This window comes from Ictidomys tridecemlineatus, unplaced genomic scaffold, assembly GCF_052094955.1.
Source record: "Ictidomys tridecemlineatus isolate mIctTri1 unplaced genomic scaffold, mIctTri1.hap1 Scaffold_634, whole genome shotgun sequence".
Classification (NCBI taxonomy): Eukaryota; Metazoa; Chordata; class Mammalia; order Rodentia; family Sciuridae; genus Ictidomys; species Ictidomys tridecemlineatus.
The window spans coordinates 182,261-203,723 of NW_027524385.1; the positions used below are offsets into that span (position 1 = coordinate 182,261).

A 21,463-nucleotide genomic window follows, 5' to 3' on the forward strand; every position below is an offset into this window, starting at 1 on the left:
CTTATAATTCTATGGACTCAGCTAAGGTGGTCTGTGGAGTAGCTGACAGCTGTGGACAAAAGAGGCTGATGTGAACTTGCTGTAGATTCTAACTGAAAGTAACCCTTGATCTAATAGGTTTTCCACACTGAAGTTAGTCTTTGTTGAGGCAGGGCAGGATGGCTGGGAAAAGATAAGAGTTTTGTCATCAGTAGAGCTGGTAGGGAAGACCTCAAAGCTTCATCAGAACTAGACAATCTGTAAAAGACACAGATGCTCATAAGTCTCAATATGCAGAGTATGTTGACAGGATGCTCTTGGAGAGCTTGTACTGGCTCTGCTAACATCAGCTTCTCTTAGAATTAAAGCAACAGATATCTCTATAGGGGCTGAATCCAGTGTGGTTTTGATTTTAACAGGAGTCCTAGCTTAATAGAGAAAGTTATGGCCTGGAAAATATGAGCAACTTCGAGCAATCCCTGGAGGCCATGTATCTCTGCCTTGTCTCATGATTTCACCTGAAGGGGTGAGCTACAGCTCTGGCATGGGACCTTGTGAACCTGTGGCAGCTACTTCTTGGGGCCTCAGTTTCTCAAAGCAAGAGAGTCAAACCAGCTGACTCCAGGCACTTCTCAGCATCAAGGGTCAGAAACCATGGTGCCTCCCTGGCTGACACATACCTTCTTACATGACATCTCATTCTGCAGTTGCCAAACCCAGACTTCATTTCCTGCTGCTTCCCCTTGGCTGTCCCGTCTGCAGGAGATTCTCTGACATGAAAGAGACAGGCTTCCTGTTAGCTTCAGGTTGCAGCATCCTAGGTGTAGGCTGTCACATATTCCAGGTGGGGGGAACAAGCAGAGGTGTCTTGCCTCTGCTGACCCATGTGTGTGCGGTCGTGGCCTCTGTGGACAGAGGTCCTCCTCCAGAAGTGAGTGTGAGCGCATGTCGCGGGAAAGCCTCTGAAGACAGGAGAACTCACTCTTACTTAAATAAATCCTCAGTGTCATCTCTCTCCTGTCACCAAAGAGGAAACAAAATAGACCAGCTCTATACAGTGGCAGATGGATGGCAGAGCCTTTGGAATCTGACAGGACGATCCCAGAGGGAGGGTGGAAATGCCTAATGCCCATGACAAGGCTGCAGGGCAAGCATTTGATGCCACACTGGACCTGGCAGAAGGAGCTGTGGGTGCCACTGCCATGTTCAGCTGCCCCTTGCTAGCCACGCTTGACTCTGTGGCACGAGCTATAGCTATGTTAACTTGGTTAGCAGCCTGACCTTGGACTTAGGTGTAGTAAAGTTTGTGAATTTATAAATGGGACATGATAATAACAATGATATGTAAGTGACAGGTGGATTGGAGGTTGTCATAATAAAATACATGTGAAAGTTCCTGGAACTTAGTGATTTAGTCCAAAAAAATGGACTAAATTCTTCACCACCATTGAAATTTTCAAAAACTGAAAATTCTTGGTGAAAGCAATTTTGCTTTAATTGAAGAGGGCATATTACAAAGATTGCTTCTGTAGTGCGAAGTCTTAAAAATCAGAATTTGGCATTAGATCAACAAAAAAGCAATGAGAACAGGATACAGAATCATGCTGGTTTGATGTCAGACTCCAAGTGCCAGGGCAGAGGCCTGTTGACTGAAGCCCAAACACTCTCTTTAACTTCAAAGCAGGAAACAGTGGTTAAACTGTTGAAATTGCAAAAAAGACAGAGCACTGGTTTTCCTCAGAGGAGAGCAGAAGTGAAGACTGAGGAAGGGGCAGGCTGCTACCTACCCAGGGCCAGCCTCATAGGAGTAACTTACCCAGGTCCAGCCTCATAGGAGTAACCTAGCCAGGGCTAGCCTTATAAGAGTGACCTACCTGGGGCCAGCCTCCTATGTGTGACTTACAAGCCTTGATCCTCATGGGTGACAGTGGGAAGGTCATTGATTGCTTCAAGTTTTGTTTTCTTATTTGCTAAATGAGGTGATGTGCCTGCCTTCTACAGAAGCTCCTGCTGTGGTTTGCTGTTAACATGTGCGGTATGACTGAACAGATTTTATATACATTCACACATGTGCACTCACAATTCACAGCTTGTTAAAGAGTGGAAAGACTAATGATTCTATGTCCTAATATGAGTAAAATATACTGAAATTTGGCCTACTATTTCTGTTGTTATTTTTACATGTAGTCAGATAGGACATACAGTCTTATCTTAGGTAAGTAGGGCTCTTTAAAAATTTAAGTAAAGTGTTGTAGTTTTAAAGTTTATTTTTATTTTTTTAAATATTATATTATAAATTTTATATAAATAATTGTTTAAGTTTATTTGAGTAAAAACTAACACAATATAACACATCTAAAACATGAAATAAAGAAAGGCTAAAAGCTTTTAGTTTTTTTTTTTTTAAGAGAGAGTGAGAGAGGGGAGAGAGAGAAAATTTTTAATATTTATTTTTTAGTTCTCAGCGGACACAACATCTTTGTTGGTATGTGGTGCTGAGGATCAAACCCGGGCCGCACACATGCCAGGCGAGCGCGCTACCGCTTGAGCCACATCCCCAGCCCCTTTTAGTTTTTCTTAAAAAAAATAGAAAAATGTTCTTGTGTTTTATAATATTAACCTTTATGTAGATAAGGCTCTCATTAACTTAAAAAATACATTTAAATTGTACCTCAGTGTAAAAAGTAACATAAAACTTTATATATCTTATTGATAATAGGCCCAGTTATAGAACACTAAAGTATATAAATAAATCTCCAATATGTTATTTTTATAACCCTAAAATTACCATGCAACCTTTTGGAGAACACCAGCTTGATATAATTTTTTTAAGCTTTTATCTTAATGACTTATATACCTGGAAAATATGAACACATTTAATATACAAAGAAGAGTAATGGTACCATAATTACTATTGATGTTTTTATATCAATTAAGTTTAGCTCTTAAAGAAATAACATAATAGAATATTGCAAAATAACAGTTGTTATTTAACCATATTTGTATAATCCTTGTTTTTTTCAAGATTATTTGCTCAAAAATTTACATATATAGCCAATGTACACAGACCTTCTTTATCACTTACTTAAAACTATATAGCAAACATACATAGACCTTCTTTATCACTTGCTTAAATTCTTTTATTTACTCACTTCCAAAAACACAATTTTTTTTTTATTAAATCCATACCTAGAACCTTTTAATTTTTTTTAACCCCTTCTTTTTTTACGCTTTGAAATCATTCTTGTAAATTTTTGAATTTTGGCAAATTAATTCATTTTAATAAGAGATATTTTGTTATTTGTAGTACACAATTAATCACATTTGTTTACCACATTATGAAAATATAGTGTCCAAATATTAGGGATGATAAAAAAATATTTATTTATTTATATTATTTACCAACTTAAAAAATTATTAATAATGTTATCTAATGTAATTTAAGGAGTTAAAAGCATTTAATGGTATATTTAACATTTAGCATATTAACCTTCTAAATCAATCAGATATTTAACAAATACTCATAAACAAATAATCTTATGTCTAATTAATTTACTTATTTTATCAAAACATTAGACAAGTATAATGAACCGTGTTAGCCAGTTTTTGTTGTTGTTGTTGAAGAAAAGTCCTAGAACCAAAGCACAACAGTCATTAACATGTTAAAGACATCTTATTTTTTATCTGTTTACCCAATTTAAATTGAACCATTTAAATCAGTGAATTAAAAATATTTGGATCCATTTTTTTTTAATTTTTATGAGTGCTCTTTACATATATATCAATCTTTATATCATGTACATAATATATGGACATACACACAAACAGACATACAACATATAATATAAATGTGCACACATAACACAATAAAGGCCTTGTAGCTATTTTAGGTGAAATTTCCATTGCAATATTTAAATATTCCACAGTTGATCAAAAATAGAACTGATCAGAAAAACATTAACTTAGGTCTGTAGGAACAAAATTATGAGCTCAAAAAATACAGAATCTAGGAAAAAGCAAGAGTCCTAGAAAAATGACCGGCCTATAATTTAAAAGTATCTTAAAATTCATTTATTTATTTATTTATTTATTTATTTTTATTTTTTACAATTCCTTTTAAAATGATTTGCTTATCCACAATTGAAACAAGTTCCTGATTTATTTGGTTTAAGGGCTCCAGCCATGGCTGAAGAAAAAACAGAAACTTTGATGTTCAATTCCTCCCACTCCAGCACAAGCTTTCACATATTCACTCAATGAGGCATTTTGCCCTTTTAATGGCCCCAAAATGTGCTTACATTCAGGATTTGCATTTTCAAATGCTAATGTTTCCAATAATACATTTGCTATTTGATCTTGACCCATTGCCTTCATTATAAATGTATGCGGTCTTGCAAGAAAATCAGTGTAAGGTTCAGTAGCCCCTTGTATAGTTTTAGTAAAGGAAGGTTGTGCCTGACTAGTGGGTATCACACATCTCTAAGCTCTTAAGAAAACCTGTCAAACTTGTGGAAGATCTGGATCTGTATATTGAGCCTGTCTCTAAAGGCACAGTAATTACCTTCCCCCATTAACTTATCCTTCATAGGTCCCGGGGGATTTTGAACTTCACTCTCTCCAGCTTGTTTTTTTGCCTCATCTTCCCATCAACTTCTCAATTGTAACCACGGAGATCCCTCCAAAACTGTTTTGGCTAATGCCTCCCAATCCAAAAGAATAAGTAATTTAGAAGTTCCCAAATTTTCTAAAATATCTAACACAAAAGGAGACTGAGGGCCATATTGAAAGGCTGTAGCTTTTAAATCCTTTATAAACTTGTATTCCACTGCAGTATAGTGAACATTAATCATTGGGGGATTTTGAAGGTTTTGTTGTCTAGTTATAGGAAACAAATGTGATGGATCAACAAAACAACCAGGAGGGACTGCAAGATCATCATCATCATCATGTATCATAGTAAGAGGAAATGAAAAATGTTGTTGTTCTCTACCCACATCAACACTATTCTCTGTCATTGGAAAGAGAGAAGCATTAAAAGGAGCAGTAGGTTTAAGAGAGGACCTTTGCTTTTTAAATTTCATTTTATCCACAAAGGCCTTCCATAATTTTTTTCATATTGGAGTCACTATCTGAACTTTTTGAATCTTCCTCATCGCCCAGATCTGATTTAGGAGAGTCATCTATAGTATTAAAAATATCTTCCTTGGGCTCCGTTTTGTTAACCTATTATCAGATTCTGATGTATTAACTTGTCTTTCACAAAGAGAGCCCTTTTTCATTATTGATTTCTAAAAATTGTAATGCTTGAGTAATAGCGCTACACAATCTCCAAATCTTCAAAGAAATAACATTCCCAGCCTGATGCTCCTTATGGAGCTCTTTTTGAACCAATTTTTATTCCCCTAAATTTAACTGGACCTTAGTTTGATAATGGAACCAGTGATAATGACATTCTATAATTTTAAATAACTCCTTGAGTCTCTTATGTGATGTTTTCACACCTATGGAATATAATAATCCCTGTAGTAACTTCACATATTGTTCCTATAAGGATTGGGAGTTTCCCATGTTAGTTCTGAAAGGCCCCTAAAGTCTCTTTCAACCTGGGGTGATACCTTTCGATATTTGTTAGTTCAGAAAGTCCCCCTAAAGTCTCTTTCAACCTGGGGCGATACCTTTCAATATTTGTTAGTTCTGAAAGTCCCCCTAAAGGTTATTTCAACCTGGGGTGATACCTTTCGATATTTTGTTAATCCCGAAAGTCCCCCTTTCGTTTTCTTAACCCAGGGTGCTTACCCTTTCAGTGCTGGATCCTGCCGACTATGCCAAATGTTGCAGTAATTCACTTGCAGGTCAGCATGGGAAAAGAAAGAAGAATAAGCAGAGCAAGTGAAGCAGCAGCAGAAAAAAAAAGTCCTTTGTTGTGTATAGGCAATCTTTTTATAGTATTGTGAACAAAGAAGACAGCCTTCCAACATCAATAAATCAGGTCTTTCAGCTAATTAAGCATAGCTTACAGAAGTTTTACTATCTATTCAGAAGTGACCCGCTTCTCATGTCTAATCTATTCTCACCTCGAAGTATGTTGAGCTCTGCTTTGTTAAGAACAGATAATAAAATTTTTCTCAGCGCCCTCTTAGCCCACTTGGCAGAACATCCCGTTTGCAGGCAAGTCCTCCCAAGGACAGCAGACACCACGTTTTCAAGCATGTCCGCTGTTACTTATCTATACCTTGACGGAATATCCCCTTTGCAGGCAGACTCCATCAAGAACAGTAATAGTAACACAGTCACATCTGATTCTCTACACTTCAGAGCCAAAACTCACATGAACCTCATATTTTAGACCCCAATGGGCCTAGATTCCTGTGACCTTACGCCACTCCTTGAAAAACCCTTGCCTGCATGCGATCTCCAGAGCTTTTACTGAAAGGAGATTCCTCAACACTTAATGGCTCCTGAATGAATCAAAATCCACAGTGCAAACTTCTTCATTCTTGAAATATGGCTAGGCCAATACCATGAAGTTTTTGAGAATCCCATGACCAGAAATCCCTGGAGAACCTTTAGATCTCCTGTTGCTCACCATGACTGAACCAGCAACTGCTGTTTTTGACTTAGTGGAATTCCTGACCATACTGAAGAACAGAGATGCCAGGGAATAGGAACCAGCAGGGAACTGGGCCTGAAGCAATGGGGTGCAAGTGTGTCAACAACATCTGTGGTGGGCCCCTGTGCTTCTGTCATTGGCTTCCAAATGTTATGTGACTTACAAGGTGCAGCCAGCAGACCCTAAAATATAAAGGCATGTTGTTCTGGGGAGAGGATTTGGTGCGATGCTCAGAATCAAGTTGCTAGGCTCAAGGGAGAAAGATATATGAGGTAGCAGCCCAGTTTGTGTTTTTTCCTTCAGACCCTGACTCACCCCACGTGACAGAGCTCCCTCCAGAACCCTGTCCCGGTTGACCTTTATGTATTTCAAAAACAAACACCAATTTTCCAGGGAAGCTGCAAGAAATGCCATTAAAACTGGAGGCTGAGCCAAAGGCTTCACAATCCACCCAGGGAGGCATTCATACCCCAATAACCACAGTTACCTACAAAGAGAGGATTCAGCTCAGCTGCCTCCTGTTCCTATTGGAAAATATGAAACCATGTCCTCCTGTTCACATAGACTGAGACCAAGCTTTCATGGTCTCACTGCAAAGGAAGCTAAAGCACAAAGCTATATTTCTAGTGCACAAATGTCAGAAGCAGATGGTCAAGAAGTCATTAGGCCAGCAAAGTTCCATGTTTGTGGTTTGTTTACCCTGTCTTCTACATTTGTGATCTCTTCTGCTACACCCAAGTTTCTGAGCTCCTCAGAATTTCCAATTCCAGATATGTATTCACACATTTTTTTTCCTCTTCTCCTCTCATTGTGTCTTATTTGGGGTGATAGTAATGTCAAGGCATTGTGGTGGATGACAGCGGAAGATTTTTATGTGGCACGTGTTCACATATATATTAGACCCATTTTCCGTTTTGCCATTTGAAATATTGAATCTCTGACACTAACCCATAACCTACTAGACTCTGACTACTTATCGTAACATCGATTAAAATACTCCTAAAGGAATAGAAGTAGAGGCATTTGATAGGAGGCACGATGTATACTTGGACTTGCCTTTTGCTTCATCAGAGATACATATTATAAAACCTCTCATGCATTTTTCTCCTTTTATTTCTCCATGAAGTTTCAAAATTAACAAAATGTAACTTCCTTACTCCCTGTCTCTGTCACCTGGGTCACAATGTATATTTTTATATACACATATATAATCCTACTGCCATCACAGGTATATTCTTGAGAGTACTCTGACTTTGGAAAATACAAATTTCATGAAGAGATCACTGCCCCCCAATACACTGAGGTAACTGAAAATTCAAGCTGTGGTGAGCTTATACTTCAACAAGTTTATACATGAAACAATGTAGAGGAAAATGAATATTTTGGGTGCATATGTGAAGGATATATATCCCCTTAAGTATTTCGATTGGCATACTTACTCTTACATTTTAATATATTAAATATATAGTATGGATTTGCAAATATAAAATATATGTGTCATATACTTATACTACCTTGATTCTTTCATGTTCATCTGTGTGGATTCATAATCAACTTTTCACAAAATATTTCTCAGAAATATTCATTTTCTTGACATACATATTCATTTCTGAATACTCACAATGAACTTCAGTGAATATTGAGTACTAACCCTAATATTTCTACAGTAAGTGACCCAGTTTAACATCAATGAAAGTTTATTCATATGGGACTAGATGTGTATTTTGAAGTAATTGTCATTCAAAATTGTTAAATTAATTCCTCTTTCTTCAGAAATGATACCATTTCATCCAATATTCACAAATTGATATGCATATGATTCACTTTCATTCACACCCGGTATCAGAACCCATGTATTTCTCCATGTTGCTTTACTTGCTTTTTCATGAGATTTCTTTTATAACACATTACTTTTGAATTCCATCATCATTTTCGAAGCAAAACTCAAACACAGTTTGGTATAATTAGTAACCCTAATATTACCACTGAATGTATGACTACTTGGATTGAATGTTTGTATGTGAATACCAGATTTCATGTATTTTTTGAAATATCAATTCAATCAATTATTTAAAATAGTAACCTGTTATATTTTTTTATTCACCATGTCTTCTATTCATGCATCATCTCTATATACGTAGACCCAGGGTACACCTATTTTTATCCCCAAACCCTAAATGATAGGGTTTCAGAACATGCTCCCAGAAATGGTGGAAGAAATACGCATGTCACCTGCTCCATGTATTCCTCTCATCACATCATCTTCTGGACACAAAATGCAAAATTCACACTTATCTTATTTTGCTACCAAAGCCTAATTTTAATGAGAGCATGGATTACTAAAATCATCTGTATCTGTGTTGCCTATTGTTTTCAAATTTCAATCCTATGGTGAGTATACACTTGTGTCTACCTAGGATATGGTAATTCAACCACCACCTTGTTGAAAATATCCCTGATCTTGTCACTCATTTGGTACATTCCATATCTCCTAACATCCCTATTGATATCTATTTCTCCAAGTGCCTTGTTTTGACTGACTCTTCATGTGTGCTGACATTCCCCTTTACACTCTAATAAAATTCATTTGATTGCAAAAAGGGCCTTTTGTCCAAATCCTAAACTCACTCTTCTTCCTTACCCTACACTGGAATCCTGCCTACTATCTCAATTTCACTGTAAGTTCTTTTTACATTCAATAGTCCCAGGTACAAGATCTTATGCCATTGTATACGGATTTAGAGGATTCACCTCTGCAGAACATAAATCAAAACCACGTATCCAAGTCAAGGGCCCAACACCCTTGTGTGCTTCAGATCTTACCTAGTTTTCTATTTTCATACTTACATTTCACCTTACATTCTTATAAACATCCCAGTTACCCAATACTCGTATTCATCCAGCAGAATGACTCCTAACCCAAATCAAACCTGATATGACCCTTAACCATATTCTGTTCCCTCCATCTATTTTCACATAACAGCAGGTCCTGAGTTGATCTTGTCATACAGGTATGAAGGAAATCCTACAGCTGCTGAGAAGCTCAAAGGTAGATGCAGAAATGATTCTTGGAGCAAATGTAGGCAGCTAGGTAGGACCTGTGAGGTCTAAAGTCATCTTCCATGGCTAAAAACCCAGTCAGGATGAAGGGATGTGGCTGAATCAGCCTCCCTCTTCTCAATGCAGGGAAGATAGGCACAATCAGACCTTTGTGGGTTGCTGATCCCAGGCTCCTTGGGTATATAGACCTTTATGACTTGTGAAAATGTCACAGGAAGGTGAAGCAGCCTCCATCTTATGGGACCCTTGGAAACAACTGTGAGGACAAAATGGTTGCCAAGGCAGTGACCTCATTCACTTCCCTGAAGGAAGTGACCTCACCTCACTTCCTTGGTGATGGAACTCTCTGAACTTGGGATCCAGGAGGCGAGGCACCCAGAGGCAGTTCCAGTCCCAGTGGGCTCACTTGTTTGTCTGTACCAAGGCCAGAGTCATTCTTTCTTGGCACCTAGTGATGGTTGGATAGCCAAATGCCTTGAATGGTCTGGACAGGGGCCTTTCCTGAGGAAGAAGTGTTGGCTCATTGCTGGCTCCTGACAACTACACACAGATGGCTAAGGAGACCAGAGCTGAGACAGGACAGGCCACTTCTGAGGAACATATTTTCACCCACAAGTCAGAGCACAGAGTGGATATATGCAGACCAAATACAGGGGTGGTTTGTGTGTCTTAGTGGGTGTGTGTTTCAATTTGTCGTTTTGTCTCATGTTCTGAGAACATGAAGGAAAAACTTTTGTTGTTGTTGTTGTTGGCTTGAAATGGACTGTTAACTAGTGAGTCTTTCTATGTCAGTGGATCCAAATGGTTTTGTGGTTAAAGAGAGTAGAGAGAAGAATGCAGCCCTGAATGTATACTGTCTAGTGGAAATCTTTGCAGGACTCCTCATGGCCAATTTATAAATGGACTGCTGCTTGCCTTCCAGATGGGGAACACCTACCAAGATCCTAAGTTTCTGTATTCTTCCTGAATTTTGGCCACTCTCTGAAGGGGTTCGTGGTTTTGTGTCCAAGATGTGTACCACCATCAAGCTCTGTGACATGGCCATGGACTGGATTGCTGAAGGGAATGCCAAGCATTTCAGAAAAGTCACAAATTAACATGACTGGTAAGCATCTCTCTGGAGAATCACTGCTTGGATAGATAGCCACCCAAATTGCATGATTAGGATCTGTCAGTGCCACAGTGTTCAATTAAAGAAAAGTTTGTCTCCAGGCTTCTTTCCTCCCTATTGTTCTGTTCCCCTGAATGTCAGGGAGGAGTTTCCCTTTGGGTACTCCTTTGGGAATCCTCAAGAAAATAGTTTGAGGGGCTGGGGATTTGGCTCAAGCGGTAGCACGCTCGCCTGGCATGCGTGCGGCCCGGGTTCAGCACCACATACCAACAAAAGATGTTGTGTCCGCTGAGAACTAAAAAATAAATATTAAGAATTCTCTCTCTCTCTCCTCTCTCTCCTCTCTCACTCTCTCTTTAAAAAAAAAGAAAATAGTTTCAAATGGAAATGAAGAGGCCTAATCTGCACCTTTTAGTTAAAGTGCTTTGTAAAATCTGTGTCTGAATCAGACTCTTGGCCCTATGAGTGGCTGTGAGTTACATTCTAGGCACCCAAGGAAACTCAAGAAAAATCCCATGTGTCCATCCAAATCTTAAAGGTTGAAAAAGAAGTGTAATATTGGATGAAGTCTCTTGCCTTCCTCTGGTCAGGCCCCTGACCCCTATGAAGTAAGAACAGGGATCCTCTGGGTCAAATGAGTTGTTGCAAGCCCTCCAGGAACTAGCACACAGGTGTTTTTTTTTTTCATGAATCCAGTATGCATAAAGAATCTACCCATGGCAGGCAGGAGGCCTCTAATTTGAGAAGCAGAGCAGTATTAACTACAGGCCCATTTTATCTATCCTGTTTCTCAGGAAGGGTGTCCAGGCCACCATGATATTTGTCATATGATGGGCATGAGAGCTTACTTTGCACATCATCTGAGACTGCTCCCCCTATGCAAACCCCCAGCCAGAATGTTATGATGCGTGTCTGTATGGAAGAAGATGAGGGCCATGTGGGAGTGTTTTTGTTAGAATAGTGGTCTTTTGTGTGGTGGTTGGAAAAGATGACTGGGTCCACCTCAGCTTGAACTCTGGTGTGATGCCATTAGAGACTGAGTTCTGGAACTGATGTCAGAGAACTCTTGCCATGAATTGTGTTGGGATTTTCCAAGGCCAGGCATTAGAGAAGCCTTTGGAAACTGAGATCTAGGCTGATGATGGCTTTCTCCAGAGCACTGTGAATCTCAGCCAGGATTTCACATGATTTTGCTGTTAAAGCCTTTTCAGCTCTAGTTGAGAGCCAAAACTCCCATGAACCTCCTATTTGAGACCCCAATGGGCCTGGATTCCTGTGACCTTTTGCCACTCCTTGAAAAGCCTTGCATGCATGTGATCTCCAGAGCAGCCCAGTTTGTGTTTTTTTCTTTCAGACCCTTACTCACCCCAGGTGACAGAGCTCCCTCCAGCACTGTGTTCCGGTTGACCTTTATGTATTTCAAAGCAAACACCAATTTTCTAGGGAAGCTGCAAGTAATGCCATTAAAACTGGAGGGTGAGCCAAAGGCTTCACAATCCACCAAGGGAGGCATTCATACCCCAATGGCCACAGTTACCTACAAAGAGAGGATTCAGCTCTGCTGCCTCCTGTTCGTATTGGAAAATATGAAACCATGTCCCTCTGTTCACATAGACTGAGACCAAGCTTTCATGGTCTCACTGCAAAGGAAGCTAAAGCACAAAGCTATATTTCTAGTGCACAAATGTCAGAGGCAGATAGTCAAGTAGTCATTAGGCTAGCAAAGTTCCATGTTTGTGGAATGTTTACCTGCAATTTTAAGATAAATATTCAGAGTCAAGTAGGTTATGGGTTAGTTTCAGAGATTCAATATTTCAAATGGCAAAACAGAAAATAAGTCTAATATATATGCAAACACGTACCACATAAAAATCTTCCACTGTCATCCACCACAATGCCTTGACATTACTATCACCCCAAATGAGACACAATGAGAGGAGAAGAGGAAAAAAAATCTGTGAATATATATCTGGAATTGGAAATTCTGAGGAGCTCACAGACTTGGGTGTGGCAGAATAGCAATAAAAACTAAATTATTTTTATGACATTACTGACTTTTCTATAATAAAAGAAGTTTATAATAATTTAGAGAAAGTTACTTTATTTCTTCCTGAAAAATATTTAAACTTTCAAAGATTTTTTTCACCCAAATATCAAAGGATAATTTTATTCACTTAAAACTTTAAATAAAAATTGTTTTTTAAAGGCAATTTCAATTTACTGAACGAATGACAATGGACTTTGGGTGTTCAGGTAAAGTAAGCATTTTTTATAGAAGTTTTTGTAATTTTAAAGGAGAAAGGTAATTGGATCATCAGAGTACAGCTTTGCCCCAAATATCTGAATCCACATATTGACGTCAGAATGGTCAATCTTGGAAGTACAGGAAAATTTTTTTGAAGAAGACTCAAAGCCCTGGGAACCTACTTCTTTTTACCTATGAGTCTTTCAGGCACTGAGTGACTGTGAAGCCAGAATTAAAGATATGTCCTTAGTGTAGTTAGGTAAATCCGTTCTCATATCTAGTAAGATTAAATTCAATGGAGGCCATTATAGAGAATGGAGTCCAGGAATCCAGAGCAGCCTTGGGGAAATTGAAATGTTAATGTCCTCTAGACCTGGAGCCCATCCTAAGAAAATGTTAATGAAACAGCTCCAAGCAAACAGGGAGTTGCTAATCCCAAAACTGCTCCAGGCTCTTCCTAACCAGATTACTCTTCCAGCCTGGCTATCTCCCACCTTTTTGGCCTTTCCACCTTGGAAAAAAAACACATGAGTGTGGGAAAACTGAAAGAAGACTTTAGCAATAAAAAAGGGAAGACCTGGCTCTTCTATGGATTCCACCTTTTGGGTCCCCTTCTTCCTCTGGGGAGAAGTCTTTTCTACTGTCCTTAATAAAGCTTCCACTTTCCATTCTACACTTGCCTGGGCCTGCTTCTTTGGTGTTATACTTCAGCACTGGGAAATCAAAGACTCCAGGTAAACTGCAGTAACAACTATTCTGTTAGAGGCACCAGAGTTAATGAACTTTGCAGCATTATTCAAAGGGTAGCTTGAAAAGACTTTCTGTTATTACTGAATTTATTCATGGGAAATAGTCATTTTTCTTTCTTGGTCATAGATGTGTCAAAGACAGTTTAACAAGTTGAACTTGACAGTTTCTTCTACCCAGACTGGTTTATTCCTTTCCCTTGAAATGAAACATTATATTGAATTTATTAAAAATATGTGTGTAAACTATTGCCTTCTACTCTGTACTCAGCAGAAAGAGAACTGATGATATTTGCTTAACTTTGTTGATTTCTACAAAACATCTCTAGGCTTCACATTTGGGTGTCGAGCTATATTCAGCACGATATTTATGTTAGTGCTCCTCTTATTTCCCTATTTCTTAACACTGTAATAGCATCTTATATTTTCCTGCTTTACAAACACCTAGATATTTTAGTGTAGTAATTATCCTGATACACACACATGAAAAATGTTGATTCCACTTTTCATGGAACTTAGCTTTTAATTCAGAAGTATTTCATAATCTTCGTCCTGCTCTCATGGGGCCTTCACTTTCTTTGACTGATCCTCTTGTGTTTTATTTATTTCAATGGTTTTTACATTTATTTAAGGAGCATTATGTCAAGAGTATGAATAACGTTAAATTCCATCAGAAATAAATTTGATAACATTGGAGAGTTAGAGTGTTTAAATATTTTATCCCATCTTTGCATACTTCCATATAGAGACTCTGATAGAAATTATAGCTACTTTAAGTGTTTCATGGATCAAAATTTAATATGTGAGCTAAAAAGCTTGAATAACATACCCAAAATGGAGTCACGGCTGTGCTATTTAATGCAATTTTACCAAGTGACCACAAAACTCTGGATACACACACACACACACACACACATTTTTTTTTTTAAAGGAGTCTTGAAGGTGTCTCTCCTCTCCTGGGGGGAAAAAATAAAGTTTAAAAAATATTGTTATTTGAGGACTAACATTTGTCAAAGCAGGCTAATGTTAGGGTAGTCATTTCTCCTTTAAAGTACGAAGTCTTGAATGTACTACATTAATTCTCCCAAGCCAGGATTTATCACAAGCCTAACAACTAAGAAAAACCCAGTATCAGAGGAATTCTCCACCCAGTTCTACAAGAAGTAGAAAAAAGAATGAACACCAATTCTTCTAAAATTATTTAATAAAATAGAAAATAGCAAAACCTCATAACCTCATTCTATGAAACTAATATCAACTAATATCAAACGAGACACACACATTGAGGAAAATACATTTCAGGCCAGTATTCCTGATAAACAGAGATGTAATAATTCTCAATAAAATTATGACAAGCAGCATACAAAATCATATTAAAAAGATAGTGCAATATGATCAGTGGGGTTTGTCCCAGGGATGCAGGGTTGGTTCAACACATGAAAATCAATAAACATTTTTTAAGTAAATAGACGTAAAGACAAGAATCAGAAAATTATCTTTAAAAAATGCAGGAAAAGCATTTGACTACATACATGATCAAAACACTAGAAAACTATGTATAGTAGACATATATCTTAACACTATAAAAGCTGTCAATGGTAAACACATGGGAAACATTACTTTTTTCTTTTCTTCGTATTATTTATTTATTATATATTTTTTTGCATAAGGAGACAGTGAAAACAGAAAACAGGGCGAACAAAGAATTACAAATAGGAATTCAGACTCCTAGCAAAACAAAAATAAAGACAAAAACAAAAGAACAAAAAGGGACTGGTGGTCGGAAGGATAGAAGAGGGAAGCCAGAGCTAGGAAAAGGCATAGTAATTTTTTTCTTCTTCTTCCCCTTTCTTGAAAAAAACACAAGGAAACACATACATATACACAACCATTTGTTCCCGAGTAAAAATATAAATAGGGCAGAACAGAACACTTTGTTCTTCTTTCTTCCAAAGGCAAAAAAAAAAAAAAAAGTAAAAGAAAAGGCAGGCTGCTGGCTGTGTCCAACAGAGCCCCTTCCACAAAGGTGTGTATAAAGGGACAGCTCTCGGGGCTCTCAGGTTTCTGCAACACAGGGCCACAGACAGAGGCAGCTCAATGAAGGGGGGTGGTGTCATGCCCCCAAGGAGCTGGGGGTCCAGCTTATTGAAGTCCAGGGCGCCCTCTCTGAGATCTGGGTACCCCCTGGGATATACCTGGGGCCGCGCCCTCTCCAAGTCCTGGGCACTCTAGGGGAGAGGGTCTCCAGGGCCACATGCTCTCCAAGTCTGGGGCACCCATGCCTCGCCCCTAGTGAGCCCGCTCCTCAAGCAGGGGCGCTGCCCCCTGCTCGGGCTCAGTATGCTGGCACCTGGTGCTGGGGCAACAGCTGGCAGCCACTGTTGACGTGGCTGATAACTTTCTGCTTGAGCTGCACCACTTGCTGGCTCAGCAGGCTCTCAGTGGACTCCAGCTCCTGATCTGGCTCTTGAGCGTCTTCACTTTCTCCTCCAAGTGTGAGATGCACTCCAGCTTGCGCTTGTGTCACTTGGAAGCTGCCATGCATTTGGCCAGCTGCTTGAGATCTGGCTCTTGCATGTCCACCTCGATGGGCCACAGCAGCGGGCTCTCACGGAAGCAGGCGCAGTGGACCCAGTGCTATGGGGGCAGCTGCAGTGTGAAGGGAATGGGATTGGCAGTGAAGGCCACAGTGGCAGCACCCAGCACCCCTGCGAGCCACCCGCTGGTTGCTCAGGTTAGCTTAGAGCGGTGCCTCCTTGTGGGCAGCTCACGGAGGTGGGGTGAATAGGGGGCTATGCGCTGGATGCCATGCCAGAGGGTCTTTCTTCAGTGCCGCAGCAGAGGCTGCCCGACCGGCGCCAAGCTGATTCTGCTTGTGCAAATCTTCCAGGGCCTTAACAAAGATCTCGTGAACTCCAACTCCTCCCTGGCTGCCACCTTGGGGTAGAGGAACTGCATGCTTGTCCTGTGGTGGTGACCAGCCCTTTGGACTGGATTATGGGACTTTCGAGCTCAGGAGAGGTGAGTTTGAGTAGCTCCAGGTCTGATGAGGAGGGCAGAGGCCGGGGGCCACTGCCCTGGGGGTGCCCATCCAGCCCAGGGAGGCTGAGGTGGCACAGCCGCTATCTGGAGCGGCAACGCCTGCTTTCTCAGGCTCAGTGTCAGCGTGTCCTTCTGGGGTGCCCCAGGAAACAAGCAGCCCTGGGACGCTAAGTTGCTGCCATTGCCACTGGTGCTACCGTCCAGGCTCAGGGCCTCATTGCCTTAGAGGGGTGTTTCCATCCTCTGGCTCCCCCCACCTCAAAGCACCGGTAGGAGGTGGGAGTGGCTGGGTCGCTGTGACTGGACCTCCCACAGTGGCTCCTCAGAAACATTGTTCTTAAGGGAGAAAAATTTAAAGCATTCCCTTTAAAATTAAAAAAAAGATGCTCTTTTTTGCCACTTCTATTCAACAACATCCTTGAAACTCTATCCAAAACAATTAGAAGAAAGAATTAAAGATAAATGAGTAGGAAAAGAGGAACTCAAACTATCACTAATTGCTAATGACATGCTTCTATATTTAGATAACAAAAAAATGACCTGAAAAATTTCTTTACTAATAAATAAATTCAGCAAAATAAACACCCATAAACCAAGTGCACTTCTATACTTTAACAATGAATCCACTGTAAAAATGAAATTAGGAAAATCACCCCATTAATAATGGCCTCAAAAAAAAGAATAATACAAAATACTTGGGAATCAATCTTAAAAAGAGTTAAAATACCTCTACAATGAAAACTACAGAACACTAAAGATACAGATTGAAGATCTTAGAAGATGTAAAGATGTTCCAGGTGCTTGGATAGGCAGAATGATCACAGTCAAAACAGCCATTCTAACAAAGTAATTATACAGATTCAGTGGAATTCCTTTTAAACTTCCAATGACATTCTTCATAAAACTAGAAAAAGCAAGCATTAACTTAATTTGAATAAAATAGAAGTGCCACAATAGTCAAAGCAATTCTCAACAAAATGAGTGAATCAGTAGGCATCACAATACTAGACCTTGAACTATACTACAGAGAAATAGTTAAAAAAATTTAAACAAGGTACCAAGAGACATGTAGACCAATCTCATACTAGAAAAAAATGCCAAAAACATAAATTGGAGAAAAGATAACCTCTTCAACAATTGGTGCTGGGAAAACTGGAAATCCATATGTAGAAAGATGAAATTAAACCTCTATCTCTCACTGTGCTCAAAAATCAATTTAAAGTAGATCAAAGAGTTAGACATGAGAATGGAAACCCTGTGACTAAGGGAAAAAAAGAAGGTCCACATCCTCATCATGCTAGCTTAGGACTTGACTTCTTGAACAAGATTCCTAAAATATAAAAAGTAAAAATAGAAATTAATAAATGGGTGGATTCAAAGAAAGAAGCTTATTTTTCACAAATGAAACAATCTATAACATGAAGGGAGAGCCTACAGAATGGGAAAATAAATCTTTACCACCACACATCAAATACAGCAGTAATCTCCAAGATATATAAAGAACTCAACAAACAATCCCCCAAAAGAGATATAACCTATCAACAAATGGACTAAGAAACAGAACAGACACTTCACAGAAGAAGAAATATAATTGATCAACAAACACATTCAACAGACCATCATCTTTAGCAATTATAGAAATGAAAATCAAAGCTATTTCAATATTTCATTTCACTGCAGTCATAGTGGCAATTATCAAGAATACAAGAAATAATTTTTTTTCATAAGAATGGGGGAGAAAAGGTACACTCATACATTGCTAGTGGCCACATCAATGTAGAGTAGGTCAATTCACAATAGCTAAACTATGGAAACAACCTAGGTACCCTTCCCTTCAACAGATGAATGGATAATATATATCACTATATATATATATATATATATATATATATATATATATAGAGAGAGAGAGAGAGAGAGAGAGAGAGAGAGAGAGATATTGTATGTGTGTGTGTGTGTGTGTGTGTGTGTGTGTATGGAATATTACTCAACCCTAAAAAGAATAAAATTATGCCACTTGCTGGCAAATGGATGGAACTTGAGAATACCATGCTAAGCTAAATAAACCAATAGCAAACTTCCAAAGGCTGAATATTTTATCTGGTGTGCAGATGCTAATTCATAATGGAGGGCACTAGGGAAGAAAAAAAATGCACTTTGTATTAGAGAGAGGGAAGTGAAGGGAGGAAAAGAGGTATGAGATTTTGAAGAATCATGAATGGATCAGATATTATTACCTTGCACACTTATATAATTACATGACTGATGCAATTCTACATCAAGAAAATTCTACAACAAGAAAAATGTGAAGGTATAATTCATTTATATATACTGTGTCAATGCATTATACTGTTATATATAGCTAATTGTAACAAATGCAAAAAAGACAGAATAAAACAAATTACACATTATAGGAAATAAACACTGTTGTACTGAAATAGAAGGCAACATACAAACCAATGCACAGAAAAGAGAATAAGGATAAACCCAGACACTCACTTCACACTCATATTTGAGAAGGAGGCCAATAATACAGAATGGATAAAGGATAGTCTCTTAACAGATGGTGCTGAGGACACTCAATATTTACATGGGGAAGAAAGAAAATACTGGGGTCCCATTTACCAATATCTTCCCATCCTACTAAGGTGACAGATATGATCTTTCTCTGATTTGATCACTACAGAGTGTTACATGTATTAAAATATCATGGTATACCACACAAGCAGATGAAGTTGCTATTTTTCAATCTAAAATAAAAAAGGAAGAAGAGCATAAGTTTGTGAGCAATAACAACAAAACACAGAAGAAACACTTTACATCATTGCTTTAAAAAATGGTACTTTGGCTATGACAGTAAAAGGACAGGGGACAGGACCATAATCAGACAAGTATTATTTCATTAAGCCAAGAGCTTCTGCACAGCACAATAAAGCATGAACAGAAAAAAGACTCAAATGTTGGAATGAGAGAAATTACCTACACATCACCTGAAAAATGTGTAAAGTCTAAAACACACAAGAAACACACAGAAAAAGTGTAAAGTCTAAAACACACAAGAAAATTCCTATGACTCTATTAAAATAAAATAAAAAACTTGAGGAAAAACCAGTAAGCAAGCTGGGGATATTGAGACATACTTTAATGCCACTGGTTTCAGAAGCTGAGGTAGGATAATCACAAGTTAAAAACTAGCTTCATCAAATTATCCAGGCCAAAAGAAACTAAATAAAATCCTGTCTCTAAATTTAAAATAAATAAATTAATTAAACTCTGTGGATGTGCCTTAGTGGTTAAGTGCTGTAGATTCAATCCATAGTGGCAAAAAAATGTAAACACAGAGTAGCATGTTGTTTTCAAAAAAAAATGTGGTTAGGGTAAAATGGGGTGCTGATCTTCAATGGATATAAAATTCCAATTGCATAAGATAAACAACTTCTAGATATTTGCAGAAAAATTATATACTTACACTTTATAATAGTATGTTTTCAGAGTACATATATCCTACTTAGTGATCTTACTATTTTGCAAGGGAGGAATAAAAGAAGCAAGGGAGGGAGGGAGAGAAGGATGATGGAGAGAGACAGAGGAGGAGGTAGAAGGCAGGGAATTGGGGACTAACCCCATGATGCTCTTCCTACACAGTCAGGATTCCTGCTCAAAGTGGACCTGTACTTGATTGAATATTCTGCTACTTCTATCATAATTTTTATTGATTTTACCTTACTACTTATTTTTCAAAGGTAAATTCCAAGAAGGCAATCGACCACAGATATGAACACAGCACATAAATGTAACCTGCAAGTATACTGCATTTGGCCACCTCATGCACACTGAGTTTTCATTCCCATAATCACAGAATTCCAGTGGGCAAAGAAAATATGGGAGCTAAGAGAAAGTTGGGTACAATGTGACCATGTCCTATCCACAAGTACGTAAAAAAAGGGAGGGTGATGAAACCCAGGGAGGCCACACAGTAATGTCCACCAGAATTAGATTCAAATACATAAAGAAAACAGCCTTGTCACTCAAGGTACTCTTTGTTAGCCCACCTCTCCAGCTGAGGATGTGAAAAGAAAGGAAAACCAGGGTGATCTACAGTCACATTTCTACTGGTTCTTTCAAACTCATTTGCAAACCAGTTGGAGAAACTGTCCACAGTTATCAAAGTGTAGTAAAAACAATTGCACTGATTCTGTGTAACATATTCACTGCTTTGATATTAATGAACAAAACATGGATGTGCAAGCTCTACAGTATGACTTGCTTGTAAGTTTGCATCTAGAATTCTTATGGCATACTTAAAGATAAATGTTTAAAATGTTGTAATAAGAAGGACAATTAAAAGACAGACAAGATGTACCATGACATGTGAAGATATCACAGAAGAAAAAAAATAGATTTCTGTGGCATGATGTCAATAGCACAGGTCACCTGCTTTTAGACAGGCACTCTAAGTTTTCATTTTACATTGGGCCTGACAAATTACACAAGTTACCCTAACAATATCAGTAAAAAGGTGCATATTTCACTGGAGAAAGTGCTGATTCTAGGATCTGGTAAGATAAATTTTAAAATGAACATGAACATAGGAGGAACAGAAGAAAGAGTAGGATTAGAGTCTCCCAAGGTGTTCCACATGTGGATGCTGACAAATGAAATAAAAACTA

The 21,463-nt window shown here is 38.5% G+C and overlaps 1 pseudogene; it reads right to left on the reverse strand.

Annotated features, from left to right (window-relative positions):
- Positions 1–16,086: 16,086 nt before the first annotated feature.
- Positions 16,087–17,033, reverse strand: LOC144374304 (transcription factor JunD-like; annotated as a pseudogene).
- Positions 17,034–21,463: the final 4,430 nt, after the last annotated feature.